The sequence below is a fragment of the Dermochelys coriacea genome, chromosome 7, assembly GCF_009764565.3.
Source record: "Dermochelys coriacea isolate rDerCor1 chromosome 7, rDerCor1.pri.v4, whole genome shotgun sequence".
Taxonomy (NCBI): Eukaryota; Metazoa; Chordata; order Testudines; family Dermochelyidae; genus Dermochelys; species Dermochelys coriacea.
The window spans coordinates 112,817,868-112,838,376 of record NC_050074.1 but is presented as its reverse complement, the minus strand read 5'-3'; the positions used below and the strand labels follow the sequence as shown (position 1 = coordinate 112,838,376).

The 20,509-nt window shown below is 37.9% G+C and overlaps 1 protein-coding gene across 3 annotated transcripts in view; it reads left to right on the top strand.

Moving 5' to 3' along the window:
- ATRNL1 (attractin like 1) overlaps positions 1-20,227 on the top strand; it is a 1,048,037-nt gene extending 1,027,810 nt beyond the window's left edge. For all 3 annotated transcript variants that reach the window (XM_043518640.1, XM_038411471.2, XM_043518642.1), the window contains one exon: positions 16,499-20,227. The gene's annotated coding sequence lies outside the window, so the exon portion shown is untranslated. The remainder of the gene's footprint in view (positions 1-16,498) is intronic.
- The last annotated feature ends 282 nt before the right edge of the window (positions 20,228-20,509 follow it).

The following is a 20,509-nucleotide window of genomic DNA, read 5'->3' as shown; positions in this document are numbered from 1 at the left end:
CAATGACTGAGATGATGGGCAGTGCAGAATTCCCAGATCTTGGGAGACAGACCAGTCCTCGCTTACAGACAGCCCCCCCAACCTGAAGCAAATACTTATCAGCAATCACACAACACACAACAAGAACACTAACCCAGGAACCTATCCTTGCAACAAAGCCCGATGCCAACTCTGTCCACATATTTATTCAAGTGACACCATCATAGGACCTAATCACATTAGCCACGCCATCAGGGGTTGTTCACCTGCACATCTACCGATGTGATATATGCCAACATGTGCCAGCAATGCCCCTCTGCCATGTACATTGTCCAAAACAGACAGTCTCTAGGCAAAAGACTAAATGGACACAAATCTGACATCAGGAATCATAACATTCAAAAACCAGTAGGAGAACACTTCAACCTCTGTGGCCACTCAGTAAAAGATTGGCAATTTTGCAACAGAAAAGCTTCAAAAAGAGACTTCAAGGAGAAAGTTCTGAGCTTGAATTAATATGCAAACTAGATACCATTAACTTGGGTTTGAATAGAGACTGGAAGTGGCTGGGTCATTACACATATAGAATCTATTTCCTTAAGTTAAGTATCCTCACACCTTCTTGTCAACTGTTTAAATGCGCCATCTTGATGATCACTACAAAAGTTTTTTTTCTCCTGCTGATAAGAGCTCATCTTAACTAATTAGCCTCTCACAGTTTGTATGGTAACTTCCAACTTTTCTGTATGTGTGTGTATATTTATGTCTTATTATATGTTCCATTCTGTGCATCCGATGAAGTGAGCTGTAGCTCACGAAAGCTTATGCTCTAATAAATTTGTTAGTCTCTAAGGTGCCACAAGTACTCCTGTTCTTTTTGCGATGCAGACTAACATGGGTGCTAATCTGAAACCAGTTTTATATGAGGGATTTCAAGAGGGAACTACTCTATTTGGCTTCCTCCATCCCAAGCGACTTCAGAATCTAACTCCAGAAGAGTCAAAGGAAGAAATTCTTAATCTCATGGGAAAAACTCATATTTTTCTTTAGACTTGGTTCAGGAGATTCTCTTTCAAGATGTATTATTTTACAAAGGACACAGAGGTGTTCAGTTTATCACATGGAGTCCAGAGCTACTTGAATTTCATAGTGTCAAGTTCTCTTGATGTTTTACCAGAAATGGAAATGTTGTTTCGACTCTCTCACCACACCAATTGTAGTGGCTAATGCTGACCATGAAGGGAGCACACTGATGTATTAAAAACTATGTGTTCAACACTGTCACAGACATGGCTGAATGAGCTTGCTTTCCTTGCAATTGCGAAAGATGTGACAGTGAGGTTGGAGCTGGACAGCATCATAGAACAATCTGCCAAGGAAAAGTGTCGCTGTGGTGTGAGGTTTCAATAATTGGAAATACACAAGCCAGCACAATGTGGGTGAGATTCCACTTTTCTTTAGGCCTGTGAGTTTTATGGGAGTTTTTTAAAAAACTTTTTATGTTTTTAAAGGTCTAAGGCTGTGGTGTCCAAACTTTTCCTTTCACGCCCTCTCTTACCAATAATTAAATATGTCCATGCCCCCAACCACCCCACCCCACCCTACCCCCTGGGCTGGGAGTGGAATCACGGCCAAGCCAGGGACTGCAGCCAGGGCCAAGGGCTGGGAGTGGAGCTGGGACCACAGCTGGGGCAGTCAGGCCTGGTAGCGCTCCCTCTCCGCCCCTGGGTCCCACTGCGCCTGTCCCCCAGACATCCCTCTGCCCCTCACTAGGGGGGCACACTGCACAGTTTGGGGAACACTAGTCTAAGGTGATGTGAGTGTTGGGCCCCATGTTGCATGTTTGCTGACCATGGTCTGACTCATTAATCTGAACTTGGATCAGACTTGGTTCAACCTTGCCTTCTTGCTTGTCAAAGTTATAATATAATGTATTCTGTACAGTATAAGAGATTCAGGAAGACAACTAGATGAACAGGCACATATACTATTTCTCAAAAATAGAGTACCTTACATAATTACTCTGCGTGCACATGCAGGGCTCTGAAGGGGCGTTTTGTATAAATTGTTTGTTTTGTAACATTTTTCTCTTATACATTAGCTCCTCTGGTAGAATATGTTCTTGTGGTTCAAGCCTTTAACCATATTCATAGGCTTTTCTACTAGAATTGGTCAAATCAATGTACTGTATGAGGTTGTGCCATCTTTGCTAATGGACTTGCCCAGAATCAAGAGCAGGGCATTGGCTCTCTTTTTCCTGAGTGTCAGGCATTACCGGATGCAGAAAATCTCACTAGCCATGCATTACAAATGTTTGGAACCCTGAAGGTGTCATCTCAGTAATCTGCTTTCAACATATCTTTCAAAATTCTAGGCACTGTCTGTCTCTATGACTTAATTCTGTATTACATTTCTCAGATCATTTGTTTGTCACAGTGGCTGCAGGGTACGTAGCTACGGATGTGCTTAATCTTTAACTGTAGAATTTGGCTGAATACTGAATAACTGGAAATGTTATTTGGCCAAAGCCAAATAGTGGATAAAGCAATGATATATTGCAGCAGGATGTCGGACTCAAAAAACATTTCCAGTAGTTAGTCAACTTCACAAAACAGAACATATGAGTTAGAGCACATACATTACGGAAAAAGTACTGCAGATAGAATATCTACTGATGATTAAACCAGCGTACCAGAATTTCAACACACCTCTCTGATAATTTGTTTGCACAAAGGTATTCATCACTGCCTTTTTAAACAAAATTTGTAGATAGTAAAATAACACTTTTAATGTACAGATTTGCAAGAGTGAGGACAGCAACAAACAAAGTTCTGAGCTATTGCTGTCCTGATCCTGCTTCCTGGGAGTAATATGGTTATTGTTTTGAGTGGGAGTAGAATTGGCCCCTATAGGGAAACCTTAAGCCTGTAGTTTTCTAGGGTTCTATTCCATCCTGAGCAGGAGGAGGATCTGATATTGGGGCAGAGGAATCACAGTGAGAGGGTCTGACATAAAGAGCAAAGAAGAAAGCTAGAGGGTCAGTAGGAAGGACCAAAAGGCAGCGGAATGTTTTCCCCTCCTCCTCCAAACTGATGCCAGCAAACATATCAGATCTGGCCACAAAGAACAGGGATAAGACATGACAAAGTTGCAATACTAGTTATTATTCATGTACAATAGTGTCACGTCTGAACAATTCATTTTCCCGTGGATCTTTGAAGAGTTATTCAGAAAATTCTGATATCAGGATTTGGTTAAATACTCATTTATAGTCAAATCTGAGTGCAGCTCTATATACACACAGCATTCATTTGTAGTGAGAATGGGAGACTGGAAATAGCTGGATTGGGTAAAAAAAATAAAAATTAAAAGAATGGCAGCGCAGATCAGATTTGTGGAATAGCATCATTAGTAAAAGTCAAAAGAAATTATAGTTCAGCATTGCAATACAGGGCTGTCTCTGGCATATCCAGTTGCTACAAGACAAATCTGTGACTAACTGGTGTTCATCCTGTTAACCATTTTTAGCAAGGCTTTAGCTTTTCTAATGACAGTTAAAATCACCAACATAGATGAACTGATCTGGATAAAAACGGAGCTCTAAATTTTGTGTCTGAAGTTCCATGATTCATGAACATTTATGATTTTTTATATCTTCAGTTTTCTCTCTTTCATATGCAGGATCCCAGCAAAATGTGTTTTTCCCATTGCTTCTGCTTTGGAAATCTATATGAGAAACTAAAAGTATATTGAGGAGATACTCAGTGTTTTGTGGAAAGTTAAACCAAAATGTGCCTCAACCAAGAAAGAGGTTCATAAATTTCCCCTTTGGTATTATTTGGACTTCTAAGCAGAAGCATTTAAAATTTAATTTGTGTTTATACTCTAACTTGTCTATATTTACATTGGTTTAACTCAAAGTTGGTGAGAATAGTACTTTGTCATCAGTCCAAATAAGAGTTTCCTCTTCTGCAAAAAGGGGTTCACAGGACCAAATTAGATTCCTGCACAATTAATGCATCTCACCAAATTCTTGTAGGGTAGCAAATTATTTTATAGTATTTTTCTTGAAAACAAGTTGAAATGCTGCACATCAGGAAAATACAGATGTTTTTATAACACAAGGGTAACTGATTCAATGTTACTGAGTAAAGACATAGTCAAACTGGAATTTTAATAATTTAGATGGAAACAACATGTTTGGAACATAGCTGTGCAATCAAATCTATGTAATTACATGCATTTTTAACAAGTATACAGTTTTAGGCCACATGTCCATTTAACTAGTTTGAGGTTTTAAAGCTTCTGAACAGATTCCTCATTTTAGAAGTTCTTAATTTTCTACTCTTAAAAACAATTTATTTTGCTAAAAATGAAAAATATAGATAAATTACAGGTGATTTGCTTTATTGTGTTTGATAGTTTTTTACTGTAGTTCACTGTACACCTTTCTTGTGTGTTATAACATATGCTTTTTCCCAAGAAATATAAGCAATTTGTTTTTGAGACTCCTGTTTAAAACTCCAGCTCATAATCAAGAGGTAGATGCATGACAGAAAATGTAATGTTTCAGAGTAGCAGCCGTGTTAGTCTGTATTCGCAAAAAGAAAAGGAGTACTTGTGGCACCTTAGAGACTAACAAATAGCTTATGCTCAAATAAATTTGTTAGTCTCTAAGGTGCCACAAGTACTCCTTTTCTTTTTAGAAAATGTAATGGTTGATTAGATGCAAAATTCATCACTGACATTGAAAAATTAAATGTAAAATATAAAAGTGTTCATACAATCTATTATCATGTCATGTAACATATCTATTTATTGACAAAAGCAATGAAATTAAGAGTTAAGCCTGTCCTCATTTTTTATTATCATTTTGTGCCTAGGTACCAAAAATATGCCATAACGGAATAGACTAATAATCTAACAAGAGTAGTATCCTGTCTGTAATGGAGGCCAATGTAAGATACTTCAGATAAAGACAACAGACTGCTTATAATGCTCCTAATTATTGATATTGTGTGAAAAGAATGTCTTTCCTGACCACAAATGCTGATCTATTTAATACTTGAAGCTTGCGTATTGATAACTATTGTAGCTACAGAAGCCATTATTATATGTATAAATGTCTACCTCTAGGCATACTAATCCTAATCCAGTCCTAATGTCTAAGGTTAGGTATTGCAGGGTTTTGAGAAAAAAATAAAAAAACCCTCAAAACACACTGTGAGGTATATCCTCTCCAGGAGACCATAACTTCTCTTTTGAAGTTGAAGAATCAATAATGTAATAAATATGACTACACAAATGATGTCAAGTTTCCTAAGTAGGCCACCAGAATAAATTGCAAAGAATTGAATAATGTACTTGAACATCATAGCAAGACAAAATCATTTTCCTATCACAGCCTGAAGTTGTCTTTCCCTCTTCCAGATTTAGTCAGATAAGTGATATCTGGCATTTTTTAAGATCAGATTTGGCTCATAACATCATAATTCATGCATTCAGATACAGCTATTATGCTGAAATTCCCTCCTGTGTTCTAGCTTTACCAGTCCCTGACCTGGGAAGTAAATTCAGGACGAAAAGACAAGAAAACACCTGAAAAATGCTGCCAATGCTGATTTAGTCTTCAAGTATTGCAGATCCATCTGTGCTCAAATATTATTATTATTTATACAGTAACATAGGTATGCCAGGTGCCTTACCAATGTGTAACAAAGACACATCTCTACCTACAAGAGCTTAAAATTTAACTTGCAGATGCATAGTAGAGTATGGGGAGTGAGTATGAGGAGGAAAAGGCAGCAGCCATAAAAGTTCATGATGGGAGAGATTTTCAAAAGTATTTAAGTGAATTAGGCATTCCGTTCCCATTGAATTTAATAGGAATTAGATGCCTACCTCCTTGAGGCCCCTTTGAAGATCCCCTAGATATACTGATGTTATACGCTTGTTATGTTCTGTAGTCCTATCATATTCACTCTGTTTTATAACTAATTGTACATCTAGACCCCTGTTCCTGAAGGAGTTTGAGTGGACTAGAAATGTCTCATATTGGCTGGCTGGAGGCAAGCAGCATCTGACTGTATGCAGAAATTGCAGCAGGCCCCTCAGAGCACAAAGATATTTGTATAGTGCCTTGCCAAATATTTTAAGGCTTGCTTTTTTATTTGCCTTATCCCAGAACTGTTGGCTTTTGTATCTGGCAAATTGACAGAATCAGCAAATTTCTTAGAGGACCCTGAACTGTAATTGTTCTCAATCCCCGCAGATTGATAAGAGGCAACTCATTCCCCTGAAAAATAAGACTACTGTAAGAGTAAGGTGGTGTTTAGCCTACTACAGATGATGGCTACCAAAGTAACAAGGATTTGGAAGGTTTCAGAGTAGCAGCCGTGTTAGTCTGTATTCGCAAAAAGAAAAGGAGTACTTGTGGCACCTTAGAGATTAACAAATTTATTAGAGCATAAGCTTTCGTGAGCTACAGCTCACTTCACCGGATGCATCCGATGAAGTGAGCTGTAGCTCACGAAAGCTTATGCTGTAATAAATTTGTTAGTCTCTAAGGTGCCACAAGTACTCCTTTTCTTTTTAAGGATTTGGAAGTATCTCTCTGAAGTCAGACACAAAGGAACCTCAGCTCTCCTTTCTACTAGCATATCCCCACTGACCTCCATTCTTGTATTATTAATTTGTATGGGCACTGTCCCATATTTTTATTTATTTCAATGTAAATTATATATATAACAAAAAGACATATTCCCCGCTGTCTTTATTGTCTTCCCATATTTTGCTGAGAAAGAGTTACCATCATCCCTCAAGAAATGGGAAATTATGGGGTCTCTTGCCCAAAGTGATTTCCCAGTTGTTATTTGCAAGCTGTTCTAATTCTAAAGGCAATACCAGCCCACAACATACACACACAAAGCAAGAAGAGGAGTTCTCAAAAATTCTTTTGATGTCTCTGTTCTTCTGGAGAAGGGTGTTAAGGGTTAGCCAGGCATTAGGTCTTCTTGCTGTTCCCTCATCTTTGAAGATAACTAATGGGGAAAGTGTGTTAGTTGGTTACTCTAGAAAATCGTAGAATATTAGGGTTGAAAGAGACCTCAGGAGGTCATCTAGTCCAATCCCCTGCTCAAAGCAGGACCAACACCAATTAAAAACCTCTAAGGAAGGGGATTCCACCACCTCCCTAGGTAACCCATTCCAGTGCTTCACCTCCTTCCTAGTGAAATAGTGTTTCCTAATATCCAACTTAGACCTCCCCCACTGCAACTTGAGACCACTGTTTCTTGTTCTGTCATCTGCCACCACTGAGAACAGCCTAGCTCCACCCTTTCTGAAACCCCCCTTCAGATAGCTGAAGGCTGATATCAAATGCCCCCTCACTCTTCTCTTCTGCAGACTAAATAAGCCCAGTTCCCTCAGCCTCTCCTCGTAAGTCATGTGCCCCAGCCCCCTAAGACTCCGCTGGACTCTCTCCAATTTGTCCACATCCCTTCTGTAGTGGGGGGACCAAAACTGGACACAATACTCCAGATGTGGCCTCACCAGTGCCGAATAGTCACTTCCCTCGATCTTCTGGCAATGCTCCTACTAATACAGACCAATATGCCATTGAACTTCTTGGCAAAGAGTGCACACTGCTGACTTATATCCAGCTTTTCGTCCACTGTAATCCCCAGGTCCTTTTTTGCAGAACTGCTGTCTAGCCACTCGGTCCCCAGCCTGTAGCGGTGCATGGGATTCTTCCTTCCTAAGTGCAGGACTCTACACTTGTCCTTGTTGAACCTCATCAGATTTCTTTTGGCCCAATCCTCCAATTTGTCTCGGTCACTCTAGACCCAATCCCTACCCTCCAGCGTATCTATCTCTTCCTTCAGCTTAGTGTCATCTGCGAATTTGCTGAGGGTGCAATTAATCCCATCATCCAGATCATTGATAAAGATGTTAAACAAAACTGGCCCCAGGACCAACCCCTGGGGTACTCTGCTTGATACCAGCTGCCAACTAGACATTGAGCCGTTGATCACTACCCGTTGATCCTGACAATCTAGCCAGCTTTCTATCCACTTTATAGTCCATTCATCCAATCCATACTTTTTTAACTTGCTGGCAAGAATATTGTGGGGAGACCGTATCAAAAGATTTGCTAAAGTCAAGATATATCACATTCACCGCTTTCCCCATGTCCACAGAGCCAGTTATCTCATCATAGAAGGCTATCAGGTTAGTCAGGCATGACTTGCCCTTGATGAATCCATGTTGACTGTTCCTGATCACCTTCCTCTCCTCCAAGTGCTTCAAAATGGATTCCTTGAGGACCTGCTCCATGATTGTGCCGGGGACTGAAGTGAGGCTGACCGGTCTGTAGTTCCATGGGTTTTCATTCTTCCCTTTTTAAAATATGGGCACTATATTTGCCTTTTTCCAATTGTCCGAGACACCCCCGCCCCGATCACCACGAATTTTCAAAGATAATGGCTCTGCAATCACATCAGCCAACTCCCTCAGCACCCTTGGATGCATTAGATCTAGACCCATGGACTTGTGCACGTCCAGCTTTTCTAAATAGGCCTTAACCTGTTCTTTCACCACTGAGGGCTGCACACCTACTCCCCATATTGCGTTGCCCAGTGCAGCACTCTGGGAAGCTGACCTTGTCTGTGAAGACTGAGGCAAAAAGACCATTGAGTACTTCAGCTTTTTCCACTGTCACTATGTTGCCTCCCCCATTCAGTAAGGGTCCCACACTTTCCCTGACCTTCTTCTTGTTGCTAACATACCTGTAGAAACCTTTCTTGTTACCCTTCACATCCCTTGTGAGCTGCAACTCCAGTTGTGCCTTGGCCTTCCTGATTACACCCTAGCATGCTCTAGCAATATTTTTATATTCCTCCCTAGTCATCTGTCCAAATTTCCACTTCTTGTAAGCTTCTTTTTTGAGTTTAAGTTCACCGAAGATTTCACTGTTAAGCCAAGCTGGTCGCCTGCCATGTTTGCTATTCTTTCTGCGCTTCAGGATGGTTTGTTCGGGCGCCCTCAATTAGGCTTCTTTAAAATACAGTCAGCTCTCCTGGACTCTTTGCCCCCTCATATTAGCTTCCCAGGGGATCCTGCCCATTAGTTCCCTAAGGGAGTCCAAGTCTGCTTTTCTGAAATCCAGGATCCATATTTTGCTACTCTCCTTTCTTCCTTTTGTGAGGATCCTGAACTCAACCATCTCATGGTCACTGCTGCCTAGGTAACAGGGACCCAGCAGGCAGCCCATGAAGATATCAGAAAGCAGAAGATATTTAAAAGTAAATTGGGGTTTGGAGGATGTTGGGCTTATTGTGGAGTTATTTTAATCTATGCAAATCATCTCAAGTATGCACACGTATCTCACCCAAGTTAGCTTTCACACTGACACCCACCCTCAATAGTTGAATATTACCTGGTTTGGCAGTTGTACGTGATTTTCACATTAATGTCATTAAAACGTAATAAAAATAATGCATTTTTGTAACATCTTATGACTGAGCTCTCAAAGGGCTTTAGAATTTATTTTTTAATGTAGACTCACAACACCTTTGTGATCCATAAGAGAAAAGTGTTATCCCTGTTTCACAGAGGCATAGGATAGTTAAGTGACTTGCTGATGGTCACACAGGAAGTCTGTGGTAGGAACACCCTGGCCTTTGTGGCCCTCAGTTGTGTAAATTAATGTCAAGACAATCCTTTGTCCTCTAATTGAGAAAAGAGTGTTAATGACGAAGTAGGAGCTATTGCCTTTAGAAGTGTCACTGGATCTTTAAAATTCCACCTGAGCATCAGAACTACGTAGAAATATCTTTGGTGCAATGTCTCAGAAAAAGGATGAGAGAATAGTTCCAGTGAATGCCCAGAAACACCTGTATCATCATCTGTTTTGAAAGTTAAACTCCCAAGCAATTTTGATTCAGTATATGTTTCCTATCTCTAAATAATGAAGGTATGCTGATCCAGTATGCATTCATACAGGTTAACAAGGTATGTGAACCATTATATCAAAGGTTTCAGAGTAGCAGCCGTGTTAGTCTGTATTCACAAAAAGAAAAGGAGTACTTGTGGCACCTTAGAGACTAACAAATTTATTAGAGCATAAGCTTTCGTGAGCTACAGCTCACTTCATCGGATGCATTTGGTGGTTTTTTTTTTTCCACCAAATGCATCCGATGAAGTGAGCTGTAGCTCACGAAAGCTTATGCTCTAATAAATTTGTTAGTCTCTAAGGTGCCACAAGTACTCCTTTTCTCATTATATCAAACTAAGATATAACTGAAAAAAGCACTAAATGGTTTGGATTTGATAAACCAAGATATCTCCATATATAAAAAGTGCTTTATAGTCCTGAAATAATAATAAAGGGCAGAACCCAGTTAAAATTCCCAATATGGAATTACAGGTAGTAATTCTCATCATTTACTCAGTATGTTTTAAAACTGGTTAGATCCATTTGCATGAGCTTTAGCGGGCATTGGGCTGTGTGATGAAAATGAGTCCATTATACTAATGCAGTGACACTTTGTCCATTACTACACTTAGCTTGTACAAAGAAAAGGAGTACTTGTGGCACATTAGACTACTCCTTTTCTTTTTGCGAATACAGACTAACACGGCTGCTACTCTGAAACCTTCGCTTATACAGTATCTTTTTAAAAAGTCAACAAATGAAACTGAAGTAACAGTGCAAAGTGCTGAAGGTTGAAACTATTGGTTTAATAGCATACTATTAACCCAAGTCTTTTCTGACTTTTCTCTTTCTGACTTTACAAGTCTTTTCTCTTGTAAATCTCTCAACCTCAGTCACAATGCTGTCATTTTGTTTTCATTGCTTCATGTGACCTTACCCAGTTTCTTTTTTATTTTTTTTTGTTAGGATAGCAAACAAACCTAATTGATCTTTTTGAGCTCTAGTTATTGTAGTGTCCTCAACATTATAGATGGTCTGGTTCTGCATAACAATGAAAATGCCTACAATTTAATCTAATGAAGACATTTAGAATTTTATCTCCCGATAATAATATATTTAAATGGAAGAATGTTTTTCAGTTACCTGGATAGTCATGCATAGCAGATCATCTTTAACACCTTCAATTTTAACAAAAGGCATATTTATGAACTCAATAATATTTTCATTAAAATGAATTATAGAGGAAAAAGTTTAAATTTACCAGCAGCCAGCAAATAAGACCAAGTTTTAACATGTTAATTTCTGGAAAAATGCACCATGAAACCAGTGATATACCTGAGATACATCAATGATATTTTCATTCTTTGGACCGATGACCTAACTCCCTTATAGATTGCCATCGTGAATTCTACAACCACCACCCATCCATCAAACTGTTTCTAGAACACTCTTACATCAGCATCAACTTCCTGGCTACCACAATCAACTTCAGTAATGGAATCCCACAGACAATTATATTCAGGAAACCCATGAACCATCACACTTATCTTCACAGATCCACTCATTACCCCAGACACATCAAGAAGTTTGTTATCTACAGCCATGTACTGTGATACTACAGAATAACACAATTAAAAACATCTTCACCAAACACCACCACTCGACCAGAGAAGTAGGTCCCATCATGGAACAGGCTACCCCAAGAGAACCTGCTTCAATATAGGAGGGAAAAAATCCACCAATTGCACACCCCTAGTAGTCACCTACTACACCACACTGATACCTATATAGGATATCAGCGAACAGTTACAACCCATATTTGATGGGGACCACATCCTGAAAGAAATCTTTCATGAATCCCTTCTTCTGGCCTTCAAACAACAACCTCACCAAGCTCATCATCAGAAGCAAGCTTCCAGTAGACTGGGACTGACCAACTCAAAGCAGCACCAGACCCTGCCATAACAACAGATGCAAAATCTGAAGACATATTTCCACTGTTCTGATGATCAACACCCCCCACAACACACTTTTCAAGAACCACGGGTCCTACACATGCCTTTCACAACACATGGTATACCTCATCCAGTGTATCAAATGCCCCAACAACCACTATGTGGATGACACCAAACAATTGCTATGCTTTTGAATGAACTCACACAGAAAAATGGAAGACAAAGACACCCTATCACCTGGGGGCAAATACTTTGCACAAGATGGTCAATCCATATCTGACCTCTCAGTCCTTGTCCTCACAGGAAACCTGGTCAACATCTTCAAAAGACAAGGTTGGGAGCTTAAATTCATAGGTCTGCTGGACACTAAAATTATGGACTCAATAGCGACACTAGCTGTTGTTGTAATGAGACACAAAATCTTTAACTCATTAACCCTCCTTTGTACTATGACTGCAGAAGTGTTAGTTGCTCACTTCATCTTGAATTGTCTCTTGCAATATGTGTTAACTGCTTATGCTTAACAAACTGTTCCACCTTCAAACTAATTACCTTTCCCAGACCTGAAGAAGAGCTCTGTGTAGCTCAAAAACTTCACCAGTAAAAGCTGAGCTAATAAAAGATACTAACTCACTAACCTTGTCTCTCTCCTATCCTAAGATCAATAGGGCTACAACAACACTGCAAACAGTTTCTTACTCTAAAAGATAGTGTAGTCTTACATCAGTTCGTATGTAGCTCTATACGCTCAGGCAAAACATTTAAACATCCCAGCATGGGTATTTCCATTTAAATCTGATTACAGTGAAATAAAACTATAGCTATTAACGGCTTAGGAGAACTACAAATACAAGCAGTAAAAAAAGACAGTTAGTAAATGAGGTAGTAAAACATTTGAGCAGGGCAAACAGTTTATAGTACTCAGTCTTCCTGTAGCAGACTGTTCTATTCACTACAGACCCATGCACTGTTCCCTGAACTGCACTTAAACCTGCAATTAACCTTTCACGCCTAATGAAGCTGTTTTGCTGGAAAATTAAAATATATAGTACTGCCTGCTTTTACAGAGACTGGGAGGAGAGTATCTCAAAATGAATGACTTTTCAGAGGCTTTTGTTGAAAAGCAAAATTAAAGTGCTGTGTTTGTATACAAATTGGAAATGCGCTTTGCAAGGCAATTATATTCCTGTACTTATTAATTGTTTTGCATAATTGTTAAAACAACAACAGCATACCCACACACCAGTAATTTTATGATTAGGCAGTTACTTCTTGACAATCAACTATTACCATTTAACTTCCATTAGGAAAGATTATATTTCTAAAAAAAGATAACCAAGTTCATATTGTTTTCTCTCATATTTTGCTCATTGTGAATGCATTTGTCTTTAAAAATCTACATACTTTACAGTGACATATTTGGCCGAGCTCCCTTTTTAATTATCTTCCCATACATATCTGTAAAACAAGTTACAGATTGTTTTTTCCAGCAAAGATTATGAAAATAACCTGACGTAGTTCTATGCAGCTAAAACCAATTGGACTAAGAAATAGAACTAGTTCTGTGACTGGACTTAAAGTTCCAGACCTCAGACCATTAGAGGTTCTTCCCTATGTGTGGATGCTCTTTACTGTTGCCCTACCCACAGATAAGAAGAAATGAGATAATGTTTGGTTTGGCACATATTAAGGTTATGTCAGCAAAACTCATGTCGCTCAGGGGTGTGAAAAAAACACCCCGCAGAGTGACAATGTTTCGCCAGCATAAGTGGTAGTGTGCACAGCGCTACATCGGCGGGAGAGCTTCTCCCACCGACATAGGTGTTCATTGGGGTTGATTTAAGCATGTCAACGGAAGAATCCTCTCCCATCGGCATGGAGCAGCTACATGAGAGATCTTACAGCGGCGCAGCTGCCTCAGTCCAGCTTTGCCTCTGTAAAGTCTCTAGTTTAGACATAGCCTAATATCTAAAGAGCACAGGTAAACTAAACTGGCCGTGAAACTGGAGGTGACAGATGTTGAGCATCATAGGATTTACATTTCCAGCTTTAATCATCTTAAATATATTAGATTTTTGGCATTTTAGAAACAAAAGCCTACAAAATAAAAGTAAAGCTTACAATAAATATTTAAACCCCAGCATTTTTATTAAACCTTTAGTTGTATTTTGTTGTAAATTCTGCTTGCCTGCAGCATCTGTGCATCGTCTTGACTTGGTAAATGAAATTCCTTTAGACCACCAGTCTGAGATAATGAATTGTTCCCCTAGTTAATTGTATTGCTTTGATAACAAGGAACCGTGCTGGGCCTAGAGAACACAATAAGTAAATTTCATCAGATGATTTGTGTGACGTTTTGAAAAATGATCTTCTGGAGTGACCTGATTTTAATGGAACTCTAACAGCATGCCAACATGTCCCAGTATGAAGTATTAGATTTGAAGGAAACAGTGTTTCTTATATGTTAGTTATGCAGAGTGGGGTGAGCTGCATGCAACCAAGCATACTAAAAAAAAAAAAATCATGTAAGAATAATTGGAAGAAGTGTTTTCCTTCTAATATATAATCCATTTAACATACTAGCTAAGCCTAGTTGTTAAAAACAGAGTCACATATAGGGAAGCATCAAAAATGTCACTTAGATTTTATCCCTGCCTTTAGTAACACTAGCTATTGCTAATGTTTTAAAGGTGCCTCAAAGTTACCTTATAATTTCATTTATCAATGTCAAATTTTAGGGATTGCTAACTAATGCCAGGAAATATGTGTGTGTGTGTGTGTGTGTGTGTGTGTGTGTGAGTGAGAGAGAGAGAGAAAAATTACTTAATCTTGGCTCTTGCATATCCTGAAACATAAAAATCATAATAGTACTTAACACTTCTACAGCATATAGCACTTTGCATTTTCAGAGTTGTATGCCCGTTAACTAATTAAATCTTGCGACATCTTTGTGAGATAGGTTTTACATAGATAGGTATTACAGTTTTGGATTAGCCCAGAATTTTCAGTATATCGGCAACATGAACCAGTTGGTTTCTTTCTGGCAATGTATTTGATGTAAGTAAAGCAGACTTTAGAGTCACAAAGAAACACTGAAAATTATATCTATTCACTTATAATCATCTAGGTGATGCAGTGAGATAGTGTGTGAGGAATTACACTTAAAATGGGATTTTGTGATAGATAAAACTCAGTCTATGTAAAAGCAATAATACATATTATTTGTTACAAATACTGGAAGCTATTTTAAAAGGTCCTAGAGTGGATTAGCAGTGGCACTGTATGCAACTAAGGTGCATTGAGTGAGCTTTAAGGGGAAGCCTTTACAGTGTTTGTCCACACTACTTAAATTAGTTATGGTTATATTGGTCCTCAAATGTTGTGAAATCAAGAATCAATTACTCCATCAGAGTTTGAAAAATAAAACAATGTGTTTTTGTGAGCTGTTACTGCTAATATTTTACATAAACTCTTACTATCATGTTTTACTATCTGTTAACAACCCATCTATAATTTCTCTGATTTTATGTCTCCTATGATAAGACCTCTGATATACCAAGATCAAATCGTTTTTCATCCTCATCCTTATTTTTAATTCCCCAAAGCCATTAACAGTTTCACACCACCGGCCAAGTGAATGGGACAAGTTTATAAAGAAAGTACATGTTTTGTATTAAAAATGTCTGTCTGCTTTGCTGAGGCTGTGTTTAATGGTTTTCTTAAAGCTGGTCTCTTTCTTTGATTAAAGCTATTTGGATTAAAAACATCCTTTGATTACAGTTTCAGTGAAATACTGTAGTTCTTCATTCTACTATGTTATCACATCCATTTCTCTTTAAAATATTAGGCTAATTCTGTTAGTGTTTTTATGCAGATGAACTCCAGTATTAAAGTTACTTGCTACGTAAAAGGTTTGTAGATGATTACAAGTTGTCTATCACTTTTTCTTGCACTTGGTTTTCCACAATCCATGTAGCTTTTACTTTAGTACATGTATTAGCAAGTTGCAGACACGAAGTATGGACAGACTGCAAGCAGCTACCAATATGTTTCTTTGATAAATGAGTGTTGCAAGGTTTCACACAGTATAACTGAGAACAGAATTTGGCCCTAAGGCTTTACTTGGTGTCTACCATGCTAATACTGTTTACAAAAAAAAATTACAAGTTACTTTTTGTTGTTGTCATTTATATTACAGTAGCACCTAAAATCTCATCTGAACTCAGGGTCCCACTGTGCAAGGCACTGTGGAAACACATAGTAAAAGACAGTCCCTGTCACAAAGAACTTCTGTCTACGTAGACAAGACAAAGGAAACAGAGGCACAGAGTGGTGAAGTGGCTTGCCCAAAGTCACATTAGGAGGTCAGTGGCAGAGATGGAACCAAGGCCTTCTCATTTCCAACCTAGCACCACACTACCTTTCCCCTCTCTTTTGTTCCCAATTACAAGAAAAACATATTAGATCATAGGAAAATGTTTGTTAGCTTCCCATCTCGTTTTGAAATAGCTGATGACTTGCTGGAAAGGTACAAAAGACTGGATATGAAAGGAACCAACACAATGCTGTGGAAGTCTCACCACTGGGCACTAAATTGTGTTTTGTTTTGTTTTTTTTATTTTTCTTTCAGGTCTTGCAATTGCAAGTGCATTGATAGACATTTCCCAACAGAAGCCTGCAGACTGTAAAGATAAGATTTCAGGAGTCAGAAATCGAAAACATCATCTTTCAACACGTCAAGGAACTTGTGTCTGAGGTCCAGAAAATGCACTTGTACATTCTGTAATGTTTTCATTTTAAATGGCTTCCATTGAAAGCTATACTACAGCCTCAGTTTTTATGGAGGCAAACCTATGGATTATGATGACGAAGATGATGATGATAAGTAATGTTTCCTGTTATATTCACACTTGCAGCCTGCTATTCCCCACAGCAGAACAACCTTATGGCAAATATGAGTCTATTTGATGAGTTTATTTAGAAATAAACTAAATACTTGTCTCGCTGCTGAGTATATATTGGGGCGGGGTGCATATTGAGTACATCTAGGAAAGACTATGCATTGTTTTATAATGTAGAAGGAAATTGTATAATTGAAAACTAAACTATTCACAGGACACTAAAAGACATTTTTGTAGAGCTTAATGTAATGGTGAGAATTGTACAGTTTTCTTCTCTTAATCGGAGTTAAAATACTCTTACAGAAAGCAGGAACTGAAGATGCTGATGTGGATTTAGGGGTTGTTTTATCATTGCCCAAATCTAAAGGCAGATTTTGAATTAAGCAGTATGTAGGTGTAGCCAAGCAAATATGTATTTTGATGATCATATCATATAAAAACCTGATTAAAGCATATCATGGTTTTTTTATCTTCCTAAAGGCCCTGGCATGCAATCTGGGCTACAACAGGATGATGGGTGGACTTCATAAGAAGTATATTAGAATTCCGACTGATATGTACCGTAAAGAGTAAATGTTGGTCTTCCATACCAACTAATTATCAGAGCTGATTGAGCATGGAAAATTCTGTCCTGAAATCAAGTTTCCTTTTTTTTCCAAAAGCTCTCTCCAAGATTGCAAGCCTAAGGAGAGTTTAACTTGCTGTTACTTTGCAGCAGTATACCTGCTTTTGCTTCAACACTGTAATATTCTAAAGTGACTGTAAATCATTGTCCTCACCTCCCAGCAAAAAGGTTGCACCTCAAACAGCACATTGACCCATCCAAAATAATAATTAATAATAAATTATGATCTTCCTCTGACCTTCCTTTCCCAGCTGCAGAATTTCATCTGATATTCACTTTCATCCTATTTCAAGAAATATCCTGCATACAAAATACATATAATAATAAACTTCCAAAAACCAGCATGATTTTGGTTCTCAGATCATCCCTCCAATATGGGACCTCATCAAATCAGTGCTCAACAACAGAAAAGCATCCTCTCTAGTAGGTATTAGTCTAACAAGCTTTGAGGAGCTTGTTTACCATGGTAAAAACTCCAACAAACAGCTTCATATGGCCCTCCTCACTGTATTTTCAGTTAGTTATAATTCTGAAATACAGCAAAGAAAAGGAGACTGTTAAGGGGGGGAGTAGAAGATGGGTCTTATTCTCATTTAAGCATTAAACATTGATGATGGTTTATGTGAAACCAATAGTTTTGTTAGATCTTGCTTGGAAGTGAAGTTTATCACCTCCACGGTTGCCAAGGTGCTAATGTAGGAGAGAGCCACAGAGGTATAAATGCCTCTTGTATATGATAGAGTTTTGGTAAATATGAAAGATATAAAAAGATAATTGATGTTTACTACTATAGCTGTATTTTTCATTTTATTTTTTATTTTAGGAAGGTGATGACATTTTACTGTTTACAGTTGACTACATAGTTACTTGCATGCCATGGTGGTGCAGTAGCAGTCATAAACCCCTGTTGTGAGTTAATAGTGTTTATTTTGTAATGCCATTAATACATAAAACTATTCTGCTTAATCTGGATGAGAATTGAATGTAAAAATTAAATAAATATTAAAAGGAATGGTTGTACAAGATTAGGTTGCATCTTACCATGACTGCTATATTGATTTGACAAATTGTACATTTATGAATTATGCTATAATTATTCCTTAGCTGGCATGATTGTTTCAGTATTTTCCTATCTTAAAATATGACTAATTCTTAAGCTAAAATAATGTCATCATGATATTGTGTTATTATTGATTATTCTGACCTCACTCCCTTATTTCTTAAAACCTAAGATTCATTTTTAAAGATTCTTTTTCAAATTTTCAGTCAATGCTACTTAAAACCTGGAAAAAAGAGTCATCTGAAAATAGCTCCTTATGTCAGTTTTAATGCAGAACTGCTCAAGGGAAAATAAGCCAGTAGAACTGATGTGCATGGTGAATTAGCCATTCAAAAATAAAAAAAATAAACCACTTGTCTGGAAATTTTCCCTAATTCTGAAATATCTTTCTGTCTAAATATTACACATGAGAAATATACAGTTTTTTATGTGTACCTGAGACCCATGGTACACAGGGAATGTATTCTATAGAGCAATTACTCTGACTGGAATCCCCTATGTGAGAATTGCATCTACCTGTAGTCACCTGGAGTTTGACATTACTTGAAAAGTAAATTCACATTTAAATAATGTTTATTGTAGCACTTGAGATGGGCAGATATTCATTAGACATTTTATTAAGCTATCAGTTAAAACATGTTTTTATTGTTCAAGTAAAGTACCAGTGTCATGGGGTCATTCAACATTTTCATTATATTCAGAGTACTTTTTCTAACACTTTCTTGATATTTCTCCTCCCAGCCTGCATACAGATTAGTAAAAATAAATGCATTAAAGAGAAATATTAATTTAATGATTGCCATTAAATGGAAATTTGCAACAGGAATCAAACCACAGTACCTGAGTAACTATGGTTACTTTGTTTTAGATCTATAAAAATACTGATGCGTCTCAGATACCACACTATGCCAATTGTTGGCAAATACTGACTTTTAATGGTGACCACTGTACAGTGGGTGACAGATATTCTCATTTGCTTTATGCTCAAGAATGTTCAGTACTCTGCTCCCAGAATATTTTTTGAACTCTAGATCAAATTCAGAAAATGTTGAGTGGCCCTTTGTAACTTTAGTGTGATTTATGTTGGACTAAAAATATAGGGCTAAAAACTGATTGAATAGTGGCCCTGTGGTGAAATTCTGACCATCAGGATTCGATATCTGTATTTATTTTCTTTGTAAACCAGTCATTGATACTTCTGGGGGGAAATTCACAGCTACTAATTACTATTCAAAGCAAAGTAACACATATATCGCATACTGTAGCATGGGTGAACCAATCTCTCAATTTCTTGTGTGTGTGTGTGTGTACGTACCTTCTTATGAAGCTATTTGAATATAGTCTGTGTAAATAAGTTACACTTCAGAATGTAATGAGTTCTATTAACTATATTTCTTTGTAAGAGACAGACATATATCTTTAACTGAGCAAGTTCAGATTTATATCTAACTGCATTTTTTTTCCATAGCGGGGCCCTCTATTTATATAGTAGAAACAAAAATGTAGAACATTGGAAAAGTTTGGATCGTGATATATAGAATCTGATGTATAAAATCAGCAGCAATGATTTCCCAAACAATTTACATTGTACATCTGGAATCCTGAGGGTAAGAATTTTGGGATCACTTTAATGGTTCAATTTTTAGGCCCAATAACTTTGACAGTATTCATCTAGATTGCACAGTCATTATGTAAGTAATTTGATTACCAGGTTTTTTTTTAAACCACCTGAAGGGTTTCTGGACAATAAAAGTAAAGTCTCTGTTAAAAATATTAAGCACTCTCTCATTTTTCACATGAGCCATCTTACCAAGATTGTATGGCATTTATATAGGAAATCATCATGAAGACAGATCTCAAATGGATGAAGCATCCTTGCAGGTCAAGCACCACCTGGCTCGCTCTCTGGCTCAGTCCCTAAAATAATCTGGCTGGATGTTCAGTCTCTATTCAGTCATGTAAAAAATAGACCTTAACTTTTCAGCCTTGAGGATGCAGTGTTTCCTGATGTGAAATACTGATGCTTGCGTCAGCTGATATCTGTAGGAGAACTAT